The following is a 15373-nucleotide window of genomic DNA, read 5'->3' as shown; positions in this document are numbered from 1 at the left end:
TTTAGAAATGTGAATTAGAAAAATTCTTGAGAGTTAAATTATTGCATTAAAAATATTAACATTTTAACACTATACACACTGTCAGATTGCCCTTTATAATTTGCCCTGGCAATTTACAGTTTCTTCAACAGTGATTAAAAATGGTTTTTTTAACCAAGAGAAATCAGCTCTTCAAATAAAGAGAGTTTGTAACTGAAAGAAAAGGTGTTTAAGATGTTAAAAAAAAGGTGTTAATAATTTCAGAGGCTGTGCTAGGTGACACTGAGATGATAAAGCAGAAAACCATGTATTGTCTATTTCCAATTCCTGCCTCTTCAGTGATTTCTCTCAGCATGGGCTGCAATGCCAACAAAAGTTGTTGTTACCCTTTTGTTTTCCCTCTTTTCTTTATCTCTTTCGGTTCCTTCCTTCCTCCTTTAGTCTTTCTTAATTTCTTTCCTCTTTTCTTTCTTTCTTTCTTTCTTTCTTTCCTTTCTTCCTTCCTTCCTTCCTTTCTTTCTTGTGTTTTTTTGTTTTTTTTTTTTTGTTTCGTATTTTAGAGGAAGAATAATTCCTAATACTCTCAGAGAACCTGTACTAGTTTCTCAGACCACTAAAGTGTCACCGAAACTCTGATCAGTTTGGTTTCTGAAGGACAGAATGATCGCTCCAATTTTTCACTCCTCCCTATGTTCATACCTCTTTTCATGTAACTTGACAGTTCTGCCCACTTAAAGTGGGGTGTGCTTCCCATCACATAACTTGATTTGCCAATAGAGTGTGGGCAGAAGAAACAGTGTGCCAGTTCCAAGCTTAGGTATGAAAACCCTTCCCATGTTTCCACTTGCCCTTTTGTGCCTCTGCCATTGCCATGATGAGAACACACCCCATGAGAAACATCCGGGGAAGACATCAACTCAACCAATAGTGAGGAGCTCAGACTAGACGAACCTACAGTTTGAAACAGACTGGCAGCCTTGTCCAGCCTTAATGAGCTGACTGGCAGCAGCAGATTAAAAAGAGCCTGGTGGAGACTAGTGAGCTGCTCTTGCAGACACACAGTGGCATGAGGAATAAGTGTCTACCGTTGTAGGCCCTTTGGGTTCTATAATGAATTATAATGCAACCATGGCTGATTGATAGAGATAAGTATATGTGGACTACTTTCCATAATGGCTGTGCCAGTTTATCCTTCCAACAGATCTGGACGAGGGCTCTTGCTTCCTCTTATCCTTGTCTACAGCATTGGTCATATTATTACATTTTCTAAGTTTTCTTAATGTGATGTTTATCTTATTTCATTTTGAATTCCTTGGTTTTAAGTTTGAAAAATCTCTTCATGTATGTATTAACCATCTGTATTTCCCCTTCTTTCACATGCCTATTTATGTCCTTTGTATATTTTTTTGCTTTAGATTGCTTATGTTTTACTAGATTTGCAGGAATTCCTCAAATATTCTAGATATGAAATCCTTGAAAGTTTTAGGCATTGCAGATATATTTTGCTAGTCTGTCACTTGTCTGTCAACATTATCTAAGGGTGTCCATGAAATATTTAATTAATTTTGATATAATTCAACTTATTAATTCCCACCCTTCATATGCTTGTGTTTTTAAAAAATGTAACTTTTTAAAAGCAATAATTCTCTAAACAAAGATTTCAAAGGTTTTATTCTATTAGCTTTTAACTATAGTTTTCCTTTTTCTTTTCCTACTTACAACTTTAGTACATTTAGAATTTTCTTTTAAATACATTGTATAGTTTTTCCTCAGTGTTTGTAAACAATTTTTCTAAAAATTATGACTCTAAGATAATATGGCTAATTATAAAACCAATATATAAGTTGCAAACATTCAGTACATTTGTCTCTATAGTTGTCATGTTGGGGGTCCCAGTTATATCTAAAAATGCTTAAAACCCCTTTGTAATGGCTCCTTCAGCATTTCCTACAGTAGTTACATAACTTCTTCGAGAATATGCTTCATTGTGGAAAATTGAATCTGGATTTTGAAAATCACTCAAAATAAAGTGGTTTATCAAGTTCAGGAATATCAATTTCAATGAGAAAAATAATGCAATTGATTTACCTGTTGATATAAAGAGGTGTGTGTGTGTGTGTGTGTGTGTGTGTGTGTGTGTGTATTTTATTTTTGTTACTACTTTTCATAGATGCAATGTACCAAAGTATTAAAGAATATGGGTCTGGGCTTCAGAATGACTGGTTCAAATACTAGTTCCAAGTGGCCTAGATCAATTCTATATACCTCAATTTCTGTACAATAAACAAATGTATGAACTTATTCAACAGAATTATTGTGAGGATGGCATGAGTTAGTAGTGCCTGGTGTCAAGTGAGCATTCAGTTAGTGGCAGCTATCATCATGAAAATCATCATTGCCTGAGTCATCCCATATGATCTAAGAGGCTTGCGTCTATGAGAGAAGTCATTTCCTTAGTCCCACTTGTTTGATAATTTTCTTTTTCATGATTGTTGCTGGAGGCTGGATCCATCTTTCCTTACAACACACTGCAGTGATCCTGGGGAGATAGCATTTTTCTATATACTTGTCTTCTGCTCCCCTTTGGATTTTATTTATTTCTTCGTCGTACACACACCAATCAGAGAACAAAATTACTTACACACAGCATAATAATTCCACACATATTTATTCCACACACTTTTGAGGCAAACAAGTAATTATTTCTCTGTCTTTCAGATTTAAGAGTTTATTCTCAGCTTGCTGCCCTCAGCACTTTCACAAGCCCGCAAACACAGTAAATTTTTCTGTGATGCTTAGTAACCATCAGCTTCCATTAACATATGTTTAAAATGTGCAACAGTTGCAGCAGAATTCTATCTTTAAAATTTTGTCAGCTCCTAAAGGAATAAATTATAGCTTAAATCCAATATGCAACTCATAGGCCCTGGAATGCTACTAGGCAGCATTTTTAACCTTCAACCAAAATAAAACTTTCCCTCAAATTCAGGATATTGTGTCAGAATTAATGACTTAAATAGACATCTTATATTACCAAATTATAGGCAACAGTAACTACCCCACTGATTCTTAGTTATCAGAAATAGAATCCTTTTGCATATTTTCTCTGGCTTAAATTTTTACCCTCTTAATTACCTGCTTTTTTGCTGTTGGCAGGCTTGCAGGGACAATTAAGTGCTAAGAGAATTATAAATGTTAAATTGGAGAAACAACCTGTTACTAAAGAAAGAGGGGATTAAAAATTATGCTTTTTATGAAACATTTCTCCTTTTCATTTGTCAAAAAAAAAAAAAGGAGAGGAAAAAAGAGGAACAAAAAAATAAATAAAATAAAAACAGAGCTTCACAAAACCAAGTTTTCATGACATGTTTGGTTAGGGCTAGCATTATAATCTGAGACAACACTACATAAATCATTCATTCCAATAATGAACTATGGGAGTATGACCACCAGCCTTATTTCCATCACATCTATGTTGTAATCATTATAGAGAAAGGTGGTCAAGGTAGACCTAGACTCTGGCTAGATTAGTAGAGGAGGTAATGGAAACAGACTGGAGTGTGAATAAAGTTGGAAGCAAGCTGACGTTGGAGAAAGTCAACATGCTCTCCTGGCATTTTTGTGGTACTCAGATGAAGGAGCAGGGCTGAAGGGTAGCAAAGGCATATGAGTGATAAAAAGTTTGGGGCAGAAAAGAAACAGCAGCCTCAAACTCATTGCAATCATTATTCTACATAATCAAAATTAAAGATGACCATTTACCAAAGAAGAAGTAAGTTGATATAAAAGTCAAGATTCTGAATTCATTTTTATTGCATGCAGAAAACAAGGTGACAGTTTCCCAATGTAATAACGTATCAGAAGGATCTGGCCCCAGCAGTTTTGTTGAGTATGGGCAGTGATAAATGATTCAAGACTAACACCATCACAGTAAATAGCTTCTGTTTTCATCACTGACTTTGTACATACTTAGGGTGGCTCTGTTAAAGAGAATTAAATGCACAGCACCATATGGAAGAATTGTCTTGAGTTTTCTTTGTGACTGACAGTAAGATAACACATTTTAACATGCAGGTTATGTTCAGACCAGTAAAGGTTAGGTTCATGAAGATTTTCTCTTCGATATTTGCCCTTATTTCAGAGTATGACGTTATAGCATTAAGTAAGTTAAATATAGCCACTACCCAACAATACCTCAATCTGCCACCTTCCTAATACATACATTGGCTGAATCTCTTCCTGATGATTACATCTGTCTCAGGAATAAGCATCAACATTTATGAAGCTGTTTATTTGCTGCAAATCATTCAACTCCTTAATAAAACTCATCCATATTCAATTCAGCCTATATGAGTCATACCACATTGTCAGCCAGAATATTAATATTTCAAGATATAATCTGATATAGATCAGAAGGCACTATGAGGACAATTCAACAATTTACAGTTTCCTATTTATTCAGTACAGGTGCATTTTACTAAGCATAGCTAATGCCTCATGATGTTGTTTTCTTAGATCAGAAATTGTTAGAATCAATCAGTTATAAATCTTCACGTCTGATTAGTTGTATATAAAATCAGGGTAATTCTGTACTACAAACAAAATTACCCATTTTTTTGACCGTGTGGTAATATATTTAACATTCATAATAGAATTATATATGCAGAGCCTTTTTCAAGACACTTTGTCTTTGCAGAAAAAGGCAGGAAGGAAGAAAGGAAAAAGATGAGAGAGGAAAGAAGATAGAAAGGCAGGTAGGACAAAAGGGAAGGAAGGAAGGAAGGAGGGAAGGAAGGAGGGAAGGAAAGAAACAACAAACAACTGAATTGTGTTCATTCTTCTTTCCCTTCCAGCCAGTAAAAACTAGTTAGACCTCAAGAGTTGAAAAGGTAGACTAAGATCTGAGTAAGACGTGTGTGTGTGTGTGTGTGTGTGTGTGTGTGTGTGTGTGTGTATGTAATGTTAAATATTTAACATTCTTCTCTCTCTCTCTCAAACATTAATTAAATATATATTATATTTCAGTGTATTTCAGGCAGATCCTTACACACAGACTAGAAAGAACAGAAGCATAGGAACAGATAGTTAAAGAATAATGCAATCGTATATGAGCTATATTGACTATTTAAATATATTTAGCAGACTGTTTAAATATATTTAATCATCATGTGATGAGCTCCATGAACTTTAGCCTATTTGCAAGGATGTTAGACGGTCTCAATTCAAGGATCTTAGATCCACTACTAGTGACCTCAGAACACTGATGCTATACAGATTAATAATAAAGAAATTTGTTGCCATCACAACTGTTTCCTATATTTGCAGTCCTCGATTGTTACTCTAACTAGTGGATTGTAGAATAAATCACTGTTAAATTATATTTAAAACTTTGTATCTTATTGCTAATGTATCTTGGAAACCATGATTAAATTGTGTTGAAAGTGAAACTAGAATCTTGAGGACTAGGATGCTGTAATCATCATTTTAGTGTTTATTACTTTTATGTTATTAATGAATCAGAGAGATAACAAAAATCTCCAATTTATCAGGAAAAAAGTCATTAAAAATTGCAACTTTGAAGTTTCCAAAACCTATTCCCAATCTAAACAGGAAAGAAATGAGAGAACACAGTATTTCTGAACAGTTTGTAATGAGAAATCTGTCCAAAAGTATTTACATAACCAAGAGAAGCCCCTAGAGAAAGGAGGAATTTGCAGGTAAATTAATGCAATGGATTCACAGGAAAAAAAGGGGGACTATTGTAAGGCCCAGAGGTGCACTTTACAATGAATAATTCCATCAAAATTATACGTGCAAATTAGATCAATTAAAGTGGAAGATGCTCAGTCACATACTGGTCTAAGAGTTAACAGTTGTGAGAATAGAACTAAAACCAATTCCAATTGAAATTGTCAAGAACATCCCAGGTGGAAAACAAAGTAATTCCTAAATTCCTAAAGTAATTCCTAAAGGAATTAAGTACAAGCATTATTTATTTTCTTTGTTTTTGTTTTTTTTTTTTTTTTTTGAAGGTTGACGTTAGAAAAAATTATAAATATTTTTTTCTGGCTACTTGTCTATTCTCAGTGAACAAGAAAAATAACAACAAAAAACACACAAGAGAAAGGCACAGATCTTTTTCTAAGGAGTACAAAAATGCTGACCCAAAGTAGGTCCAAGGTGATGACCCCCGTTTTACCAAAAATTAGAGATGACCACTTAATCTCCTACTTTTTGTTAGATTCACTGAAATAAAATGTTTATTTTTAACTAAGGACTTGCAAGAGAGAAATGTAAAAACTAAACATGTTATTTTAAGAAAAAGCTAATTTGTGAAAGGTCAGTGCATATCATAGATGAGGTGAATTGGTTTGCATAGCAAACCGTTTATTGCTCAGGTGTCTATGGCATCAAGGGCGCTCTTTTAGTTTCACCTGGACCCCTGTATTTCTGATCAGCCATAGGTCGAGTAGCAGCTCTGCCTTTATAGGTAGGGCTCGGTAGCAAAATCAGGTACCAGCCCACTTGGAGAATGGGGTGCTTCCTCTCTTTTCCACATTGTCCTTCATCGTGCAGCAGACTAGACCAGCCTTATTCTTAATGGCAGAGGCAGGGTGTTGAGACAGTGGTAGAACATGAACTCAAAAACCTAAATTTGAAACTGTTACACTGTGACTTCCCCCATATTCTGTTGGTTAAACAGGTCAGAATGGCATTCCAGATTCAAGAGGTGGGGAAATTGAATCCACCTCTTGATGGGAGAATTTCAAAGTCACATTTGCAAAGGGCCATTTGAGAGATCATTATTTGGGCCATCAATGCAGTCAGCCAACAAACATATAAAAAAAAGCTCATCATCACTGGCCATTAGAGAAATGCAAATCAAAACCACATTGAGATATCATCTCACGCCAGTTAGAACGTCAATCACTAAAAAATCTGGAGACAACAGATGCTGGAGAGGATGTAGAGAAATAGGAACGATTTTACACTGTTGGTGGGAGTGTAAATTAGTTCAACCATTGTGGAAGACAGTGTGGGAATTCCTCAAGGATCTAGAAATAAATACCATTTGACCCAGCAATCCCATTACTCGGTATATACCCAAAGGATTATAAATTGTTCTATGATAAAGACAAATGCACACCTATGTTCAATGTGGCACTGTTTACAATAGCAAAGACTTGGAACCAATCCAAATGCCCGTCATTATCAGACTGGACAAAGAAAATGTGGCACATGGAATATTATGCAGCCATAAAAAGGATGAGTTCATGTCCTTTGCAGGGACATGGATGAACCTGGAAACCATCATTCTCAGCAAACTGACACAAGAACAGAAAACCAAACATCACAAGTTCTCACTCATAAGTGGGTATTGAACAATGAGAACACATGGACACAGAGAGGGGAACATCACACCCTGGGGCCTGTTAGGGGGTAGGGGACCTAGGGGAGGGTTAGCAGCAAACCACCATGTCACGTGTGTACCTATGTAACAATCCTGCACGATGTGCACATGTACCCCAGAACTTAAAGTATAATAAAAAATAAAAGCAATAGTGAAACTAGGAGTTGAGTTTTTTAATTAATTAATTAATTTTTTAACATGACCTGCTGGCAATTCTAAACAAGGGTAATGAGAAAAATACTCCTCCCTACAAATCTGTCTCTTTCCCCAATTGGGAATGTGCTGGGTACAATCACTGGGATGAAGATGCTAGCTTCTTTTTCTGGATTCGAATAGAGAATTCAAGTTCCCGGGAACTGTTGGCAGTTCTCTTGTGAAAAAATCTGGACCTGTTAGTTGAGACAGCCCAGGGAAGTGGAGCCCAGATGTGGATCTTGTTGATGATGTAACTTGAATCAAGCCACAAATTAAGTTGCATTGAGCCTGTACATTTTCAGCTTATATAAGTGATTTCTCTCTTTTTAAAGACTATCTGGTTTGCTTCAGAAATCCAACCTGTACAATGAGAGCATCATTTCTCCTCCGCCGCCGCCTCCTTCTCCTTCTTCTTCCTTCTCCTCCTCCTCTTCATCCTTTTCTTCTTCCTCCTTCTCCTCTTCTTCCTCTTCTTCTTTTTCTTCTTCGTCTTCTTTTTTTCTTTCTTCTTTTTCTTTTCTTCCTCTTCTTTCCTCTTCTTCTTCTACATGGGGTCTTGCTTTGTCACCTAGGCTGAATTTATTCTATTTTAAAACCAACTGCTGAGGTGAAACCCTCTTTGGATACTATAATTTGTGCTTATCCCTTAGGGTCAGCAAACATTTTCCATGAAGGATCAGAGAGTAAATATTTTAGGCATGTATGTACCGTTAATAAAATTCTAATCGAATTAATTATTTACAAGTATATTTATAGTCTCTGTTACCTACTATAGTCAACTCCTCCATTGGAGACTGAAAGCAGCCATCGGCAAAATGTAAACAAATGATCGTAGATGTATTCTTGTAAAACTTTATTTATGCACAACAAAACTGGAACTTTATATATGGGTTTCAAAATGTTTTTTTTTTTCTCTGATTTTCCCCCCAACCATTTAACATTGTAAAAACCATTCTTAGGACTCAGACCTCACAAAACCAGGTAAGCCATAGTTTGCTGCTCCTTGCATCAGATGATTTTAAGTATTCACACACACATATATGTATGAAAAATCAATACTGTTGCTCTGTGATTCTGCAAAATATAAATTATTTATACATATATATGTGTGTGTGTATATATATATAATTCTAAAACATGCATTTATAACTCAGTAAAGGGTTTTTACACATTTGACTGCTAGTCCAAGTCCTCTTTTTTAACGGCTTCCTATGCTGAATGCTTAATATTCATATATGAATAGTTGACTCCTTATACTTATATTGATAAAATACTGGTAATCCTAAGAAATAAGTTGTTTCCATCTTTTGTCACAAACATTTTTACTCAGGCCACCTTATTCCCAGGCATAGTACCTTTTTAGGGTACATGCTCAATTATTAGTAGAAATGTTTTATGTACATTTTAAATTTTAAACTTCCCTTACACCTTCATAAACAATTGGTATCCTTAAATGTTTTAATATTTTGACAATCTGGTAGATAAATACATTGTTTGAATTTATATTTCCCTGAATATTAGTGAACTTGAATTCATTTATGTACCTGCATTGGCCATATGTATTTTCTCTTCTATGAATGGATCATACCTTTCTTTTACTAATTTTTTACTGTACTACTTGTCCTTTCCTTATTGAATTGTAAGAATTCTTTGTATATTATTGATGAAAATCTTTTGTCATTACATTGCAAGTATTTTCTACTAGAATGTCCACATCTACTTATTTGATTAGTATTGTATATTATCAATCAGAAATCCTAACATTTGAGACAACCAAATTTATAAATTTTTAGTATCTTGTCCCAAGGTCTTTCCTGTTTCAAGGACATAAACACAATCATTTATACTTTTTTCCATTATTTTATTTTATTTTCATTAATATTTAGGTATTTTTAATTCATTCAGAACTTAATATTATAATTGTTATGGATTAATATAACTGTTTTTATTAAATCAATCATCTGAGAAGTACTTATTGAATAATCTGTCATTTCTCCATTAATATGAAATGCTACATCTATCATGGTCTAATTTCCCAAATACGTATGGTCAATTTCCGAATTATCTTTTTAATCCCTCTGATATATTTGTTAATGCTTTAGTCAATTCCACACAGTTTTAATCACAATACCTTATGATATACTTTAATGTTAAACAGGGAAAATCCATCTTTTATTATTTTTAAATATTGTCTTGCCTATCACTGTGCTCTACTCCTATATGTGAATTTTGGAATTAGGTTTTTCAACTGCCATGAAAAATTGTATTGGGATTAATTGAATTGATATATTAATAAGAATTGACAGCCAAAATACTGAGTTTATGCATCTACAAATATGGAATATATTTTTACATATTAAAGGGTTTTTAGAGATTCTTCAGTAACATTCTGTATTTTCCCATGGATTGAAAAAAATTAGCTGGTTATATTTCTAGCTATTTTGTCAATTTTGTGTCTATCAGAAATGACATATTTTTTCTTACTATACTTATTGTATTATAATTGGTTTTCTTATATTATAATTAATTATGCAAGTCTCTAGACAAGCTATCAATGTTTGTATGAAAATGATTTTTTCTTATATTTTGCTATTATTTGCTATCGTTAGCTATATTTGACTCCAGTATTTTATGTGAATCATAACATAAATTTAGTAGCTTGCTCTATTTTCCTATACTCTGTAATGATTTGTATAAGTTGGGAATTTCATGTTTCTTGAAGGTTTGGTACATATCATCTGTAAAAGAATTAGGTATTAGTAAGTTTTCAGGGCCAAGACATACTTTTAAGTTGTGATTTCAATATATTTGATGGATTATTGTCTACTCGAGTATTCTACTTATGTTGTGCTAGTTTTTATCATTGAAACTTTTTCTCATTGTATTGTGCATTTTTTTGAACTTATTGGTATAATGTTACACGTATAATCTTTACTTTTTAAACCTCTATCTTTTGTTTAGTTATATCCTAGACCATTGCTATCTTTCTTAGAGAATCTAACTTTTAAAAACAGAAAATTTCATTTGTACTTTATATTCAGCGTCAATATTTAACCAATACCTAAGTCATCTTTCTCAACAGGAGATTGATATGCTTTTATTTTCTTCTCCTTTCCCTCATCTCTTCCTCCTACCTCTCATGCTGATATTCTTTCAATTGTTTTTTCCCAAGTGGCTACTGAAATCAGAATTTCTGGGAATACTCATATGTATCTATTCTGGAGACATTCCCCAGGTAATTCTGATGGTCCAGGTTTGAGAAATACTGATGCAAGGCTTACTGAATCATTTGTCCTACTAAATTAATATTTCTCAAAATGTGGTCAATTGAGCTGATGTCTATTAAATAGTAATCTCTTAACTGTATCTTAAGGAAGCTTTCTGGGTGAACCTTGTATACATTGAAGTTTAAGGACTATCACTATACCCCTACTAAGTTATACTCTTAAAATACCTTAGTTTGGCTCCTTACTATTGTTACAATTGATGAACTATCTTGAGGTTTTGGTTTTGCATAGGAGCCAAGAACAATAACAAAACAGAAAACCCAGGTATATAGAGAACACTTCAATAATCTTTGCAAAATTGTTTTTAGGGATCTTCTATTGATTGTGATTTTCCAGGCAATAAAATAAAAGATAACTTTAATGTTAGTAATGTTAATTATACCTGCTTTCTGGTTGAATTATTGTTCCTTTTTCTACATCATTATTCTTTGTTGAAGGAGGAGGAGTGGCCGTCCTATACATTGTAGGATATTTACCAGCAACCCTGGCCTCTACATACTATACACTAGTAACAATCCACTCATCCAGCTCCCTCAGCTCCAGTTGTGACAACCAAAAATATCTTTGGACAAAGTCAAATGTCCCCTGGAGAACAAAATTGCTCCAAGTTGAGAACCACTGAACTGTATGATTCTCTCTTCTGACTCACTTTATAGTTAACAGTCTCATATAAGTATTTTAATTGTAAACTACTTTGAACATTCATATGAGTAGAGTTGTAAAGTATAAACACATTTAGAACAAAGACAATTATAACCTTATTAAAAATTCATTAATATTCAGTAATAGATTAAGGTTTTATATAATTATCAAAAGATTCCAAAATAATTTAATAAGTTTTTCACTTCAATACGACCTTTTTGAGATCTGTGAAATTGTTTGCCATCCTGAGCTTGTTTTCTTGTCTAAAAATTTAGGTAGTTTTATCAACAATACTTCAAAAATGTATTACAGATCTTTAGTACATGATAGCATGTGTAATCTGTGGATGGATATTACAGCAGATAACATATTACATAGAACTGGTCAAGTGAAGGGCAGAAGAAAGGAATCATGGGGTTAGTGTTTGTCCTTCATTCTATTTGGTTTTTTATCCAGTGCTCAGGAAAATGTCCTAAGAATGTTTGTCATTGTCTCTATTTGCAGATGACATGATTGTATATCTGGAAGACCCCATCATCTCAGCCCAAAGTCTCCTGAAACTGATAAACAACTTCAGCAAAGTCTCAGGATACAAAATCAACGTGCAAAAATCACAAGCATTCCTATACACCAGTAATAGACTTCAAGAGAGCCAAATCAAGAACGAACTGCCATTCACAATTGCTACAAAGAGAATAAAGTACCTAGGAATACAACTAACAAGGAACATAAAGGACCTCTTCAAGGAGAACTACAAGCCATTGCTCAACGAAATAAGAGAGGATACAAACAGATGGAGAAACATTCCATGTTCATGGTTAGGAAGAATCAACATCGTGCAAATGGCCATACTGCCCAAAGTAATTTACAGATTCAATGCTATTCTCATCAAGCTACCAATGACCTTCTTCACAGAACTGGAAAAAAACACCTTAAACTTCATATGGAACCAAAAGAGAGCCCGCATAGCCAAGTCAATTCTAAGCAAAAAGAACAAAGCAGGAGGCATCACACTACCGGACTTCAAACTATACTACAAGGCTACAGTAATCAAAACAGCATGGTACTGGTACCAAAACAGAGATATAGACCAATGGAACAGAACAGAGGTCTCACAGGAAATACAACATACCCATGACCATCTGATCTTCGACAAACCTGACAAAAACAAGCAATGGGGAAAGGACTCCCTGTTTAACAAATGGTGTTGGGAAAACTGGCTAGCCATGTGCAGAAAGCAGAAACAGGACCCCTTCCTGACACCTTACACCAAAATTAACTCCAGATGGATTAAAGACTTAAACATCAGACCTAACACCATAAAAACCCTAGAAGAAAATCTAGGCAAAACCATTCAGGACATAGGTGTAGGCAAGGACTTCATGACCAAAACGCCAAAAGCAAGGGCAACGAAAGCCAAAATAGACAAATGGGACCTAATCAAACTCCACAGCTTCTGCACGGCAAAAGAAACAGTTGGTAGAGTGAATTGGCAACCAACAGAATGGGAAAAAATTTTTGCAGTCTACCCATCTGACAAGGGGCTGATATTCAGAATTTACAATGAACTTAAGCAGATCTACAAGAAAAAAACAAGCCCATTCAAAAATGGGTGAAGGATATGAACAGATACTTTACAAAAGAAGACATACAGGAGGCCAACAAACATATGAAAAAATGCTCATCATCACTGGTCATCAGAGAAATGCAAATCAAAACCACATTGAGATACCATCTCACACCAGTTAGAATGGCGATCATTAAAAAATCGGGAAACAACAGATGCTGGAGAGGATGTGGAGAAATAGGAACACTTTTACACTGTTGGTGGGAATGTAAATTAATTCAACCATTGTGGAAGACAGTGTGGCGATTCCTCAAGGACCTGAAAATAGAAATCCCATTTGACCCAGCAATCCCATTACTGGGTATATATCCAAAGGATTATAAATCATTCTACTACAAGGACACGTGCACATGAATGTTCATTGCAGCACTGTTTACAATAGCAAAGACCTGGAACCAACCCAAATGCCCAACGATGATAGACTGGATAGGGAAAATGTGGTACATATACACCATGGAATATTACGCAGCCATCAAAACGATGAGTTCACGTCCTTTGTAGGGACATGGATGAACCTGGAAACCATCATTCTCAGCAAACTGACACAAGAGCAGAAAATCAAACATCGTATATTCTCACTCATAGGCGGGTGTTGAACAATGAGAACACATGGACACAGGGAGGGGAACACTACACACTGGGGTCCATTGAGGGGAAATGGGGGAGGGATGGGGGGTGGGGAGGTGGGAAGAGATAGCATGGGGAGAAATGACAGATACAGGTGAGGGGACAGAAGACAGCAAACCACACTGCCATGTGTGTACCTATGCAACAATCTTGCATGTTCTTCACATGTACCCCAAAACCTAAAATGCAATAAAAAAAAAAAAAGAATGTTTGTCATAGCTCTGTGTTTGATGCCAGCTCCAGATAAGCATTGGTCCAGAAAAATAAGTATTTATTTATGGTATTTGAGATGCAGTTAATCTTGGATTTTTAGAGCTAGCTCTCATTAAAATTACTAGCACTTCTATTTACATATTTTTCTGTCTGTTGACATTCTGTAAAGAAATATTTAAATACCAAGTGGCTATATCTATGTGCCTCCAAATATGGGAATAAAATGAAAGCTAGAGTCATCTAAATGTTTCCTATCTTTGCATGTTTTTTTATATGTTTACAACACGAATTAAACCAAACAGGACAGATAAATTACAGGAGGTCCCATTTTCCTACATACATTAAAGAAAGCATGAGAAAATTGGGGTAATTTGAGGACATTTTGTTTACATAATTAGAAAATATGTACTTCACTAAAATTCACTGCTCTTTTTAAAATGTCTAAAACACAGAGATACACTGTTATGTTACATTCAGGATCCTGGTATTCATTAGAGTTACACTGCTTTACATAATTAGAAGGCCACTGAAAATAAAAGCAGTTTACTTTCATTCAATTAACACTAATCAAGCACATATATTATGCAGATGTTGTGCCAGGTGCTGGGACGACTAAGATGAATAATTATCGCCCTTGCCTTTGGGGAGCTCACAGTCCAAGGGGGGAATAGACCATTAAGTGACTAGCGGTAGCATAAAGTGCAAAGAGGTGCATACTCAACCATGTGAACACGAGCTGTGGATGGAGGGACCAGCAAGCTGCTCTGTGTGGCTGGAAGTCACAGAGCTCAGTGGGGGGTTGTTTCAGAACCTGGGCTGCAATGGTGGACTACAGACTTCACTCCTTAGAGAAAAAATAAAGGAAAAGTATTTTCTTCATAGTTACATTTGCTAAAGTTATACAAAAGCAGCATAGGTAGTTTTAGTACTTTTTTGCTGCTTTTATTGTAACAAAATAAATCAAGATTTTGTTTTTGTTTTTAACTCAAATCTGACCAGTGATATATTTACCAATAAAAATACCCAAAATCAAAAATAATATCTCTATTACTTAGAACTTCTGGTTTCCAATAGAAAATTTCTTTCCTCTAACTACACAATTTTCACTAGTGTTATATAAGAACGTTTTCACTAGTGTTATTTAAGAACAAGCAAAGTTGAAGTGACAAAACTTGTGGATGTATTTTATTTTCCTGAAGGTCATGTAAATTATAGACTTGGTGCTCCATGTTTCAAACAATTGAAGCCAATTCCAGTCATTTTTTTTTCATACTAAGATAGTGGCTAACGGTTTATCTTTAGGTAATCTGGTATCATAAAACCCAAGTCCGAGCATTAAGCCACACTAGCCTAATGGGGTGCTCAGGAGATATCCAAGTGTGTTAAGGGTAC

General features: G+C 34.9%; 1 long non-coding RNA gene across 1 annotated transcript in view; it reads left to right on the top strand.

The window, feature by feature from the left end:
• The window catches only part of LOC141579962 (uncharacterized), a 248228-nt gene extending 236188 nt beyond the window's left edge, over positions 1 to 12040 (top strand). Inside the window, exon 3 of the long non-coding RNA XR_012511953.1 lies at positions 12019 to 12040. This is a non-coding gene — a long non-coding RNA (uncharacterized LOC141579962). The remainder of the gene's footprint in view (positions 1 to 12018) is intronic.
• The last annotated feature ends 3333 nt before the right edge of the window (positions 12041 to 15373 follow it).

This window comes from Saimiri boliviensis, chromosome 10 (assembly GCF_048565385.1).
Source record: "Saimiri boliviensis isolate mSaiBol1 chromosome 10, mSaiBol1.pri, whole genome shotgun sequence".
In the NCBI taxonomy this organism is placed as follows: Eukaryota; Metazoa; Chordata; class Mammalia; order Primates; family Cebidae; genus Saimiri; species Saimiri boliviensis.
Note: the sequence above shows the minus strand (reverse complement) of the source record. Positions and strands in the feature narration are given on the sequence as shown.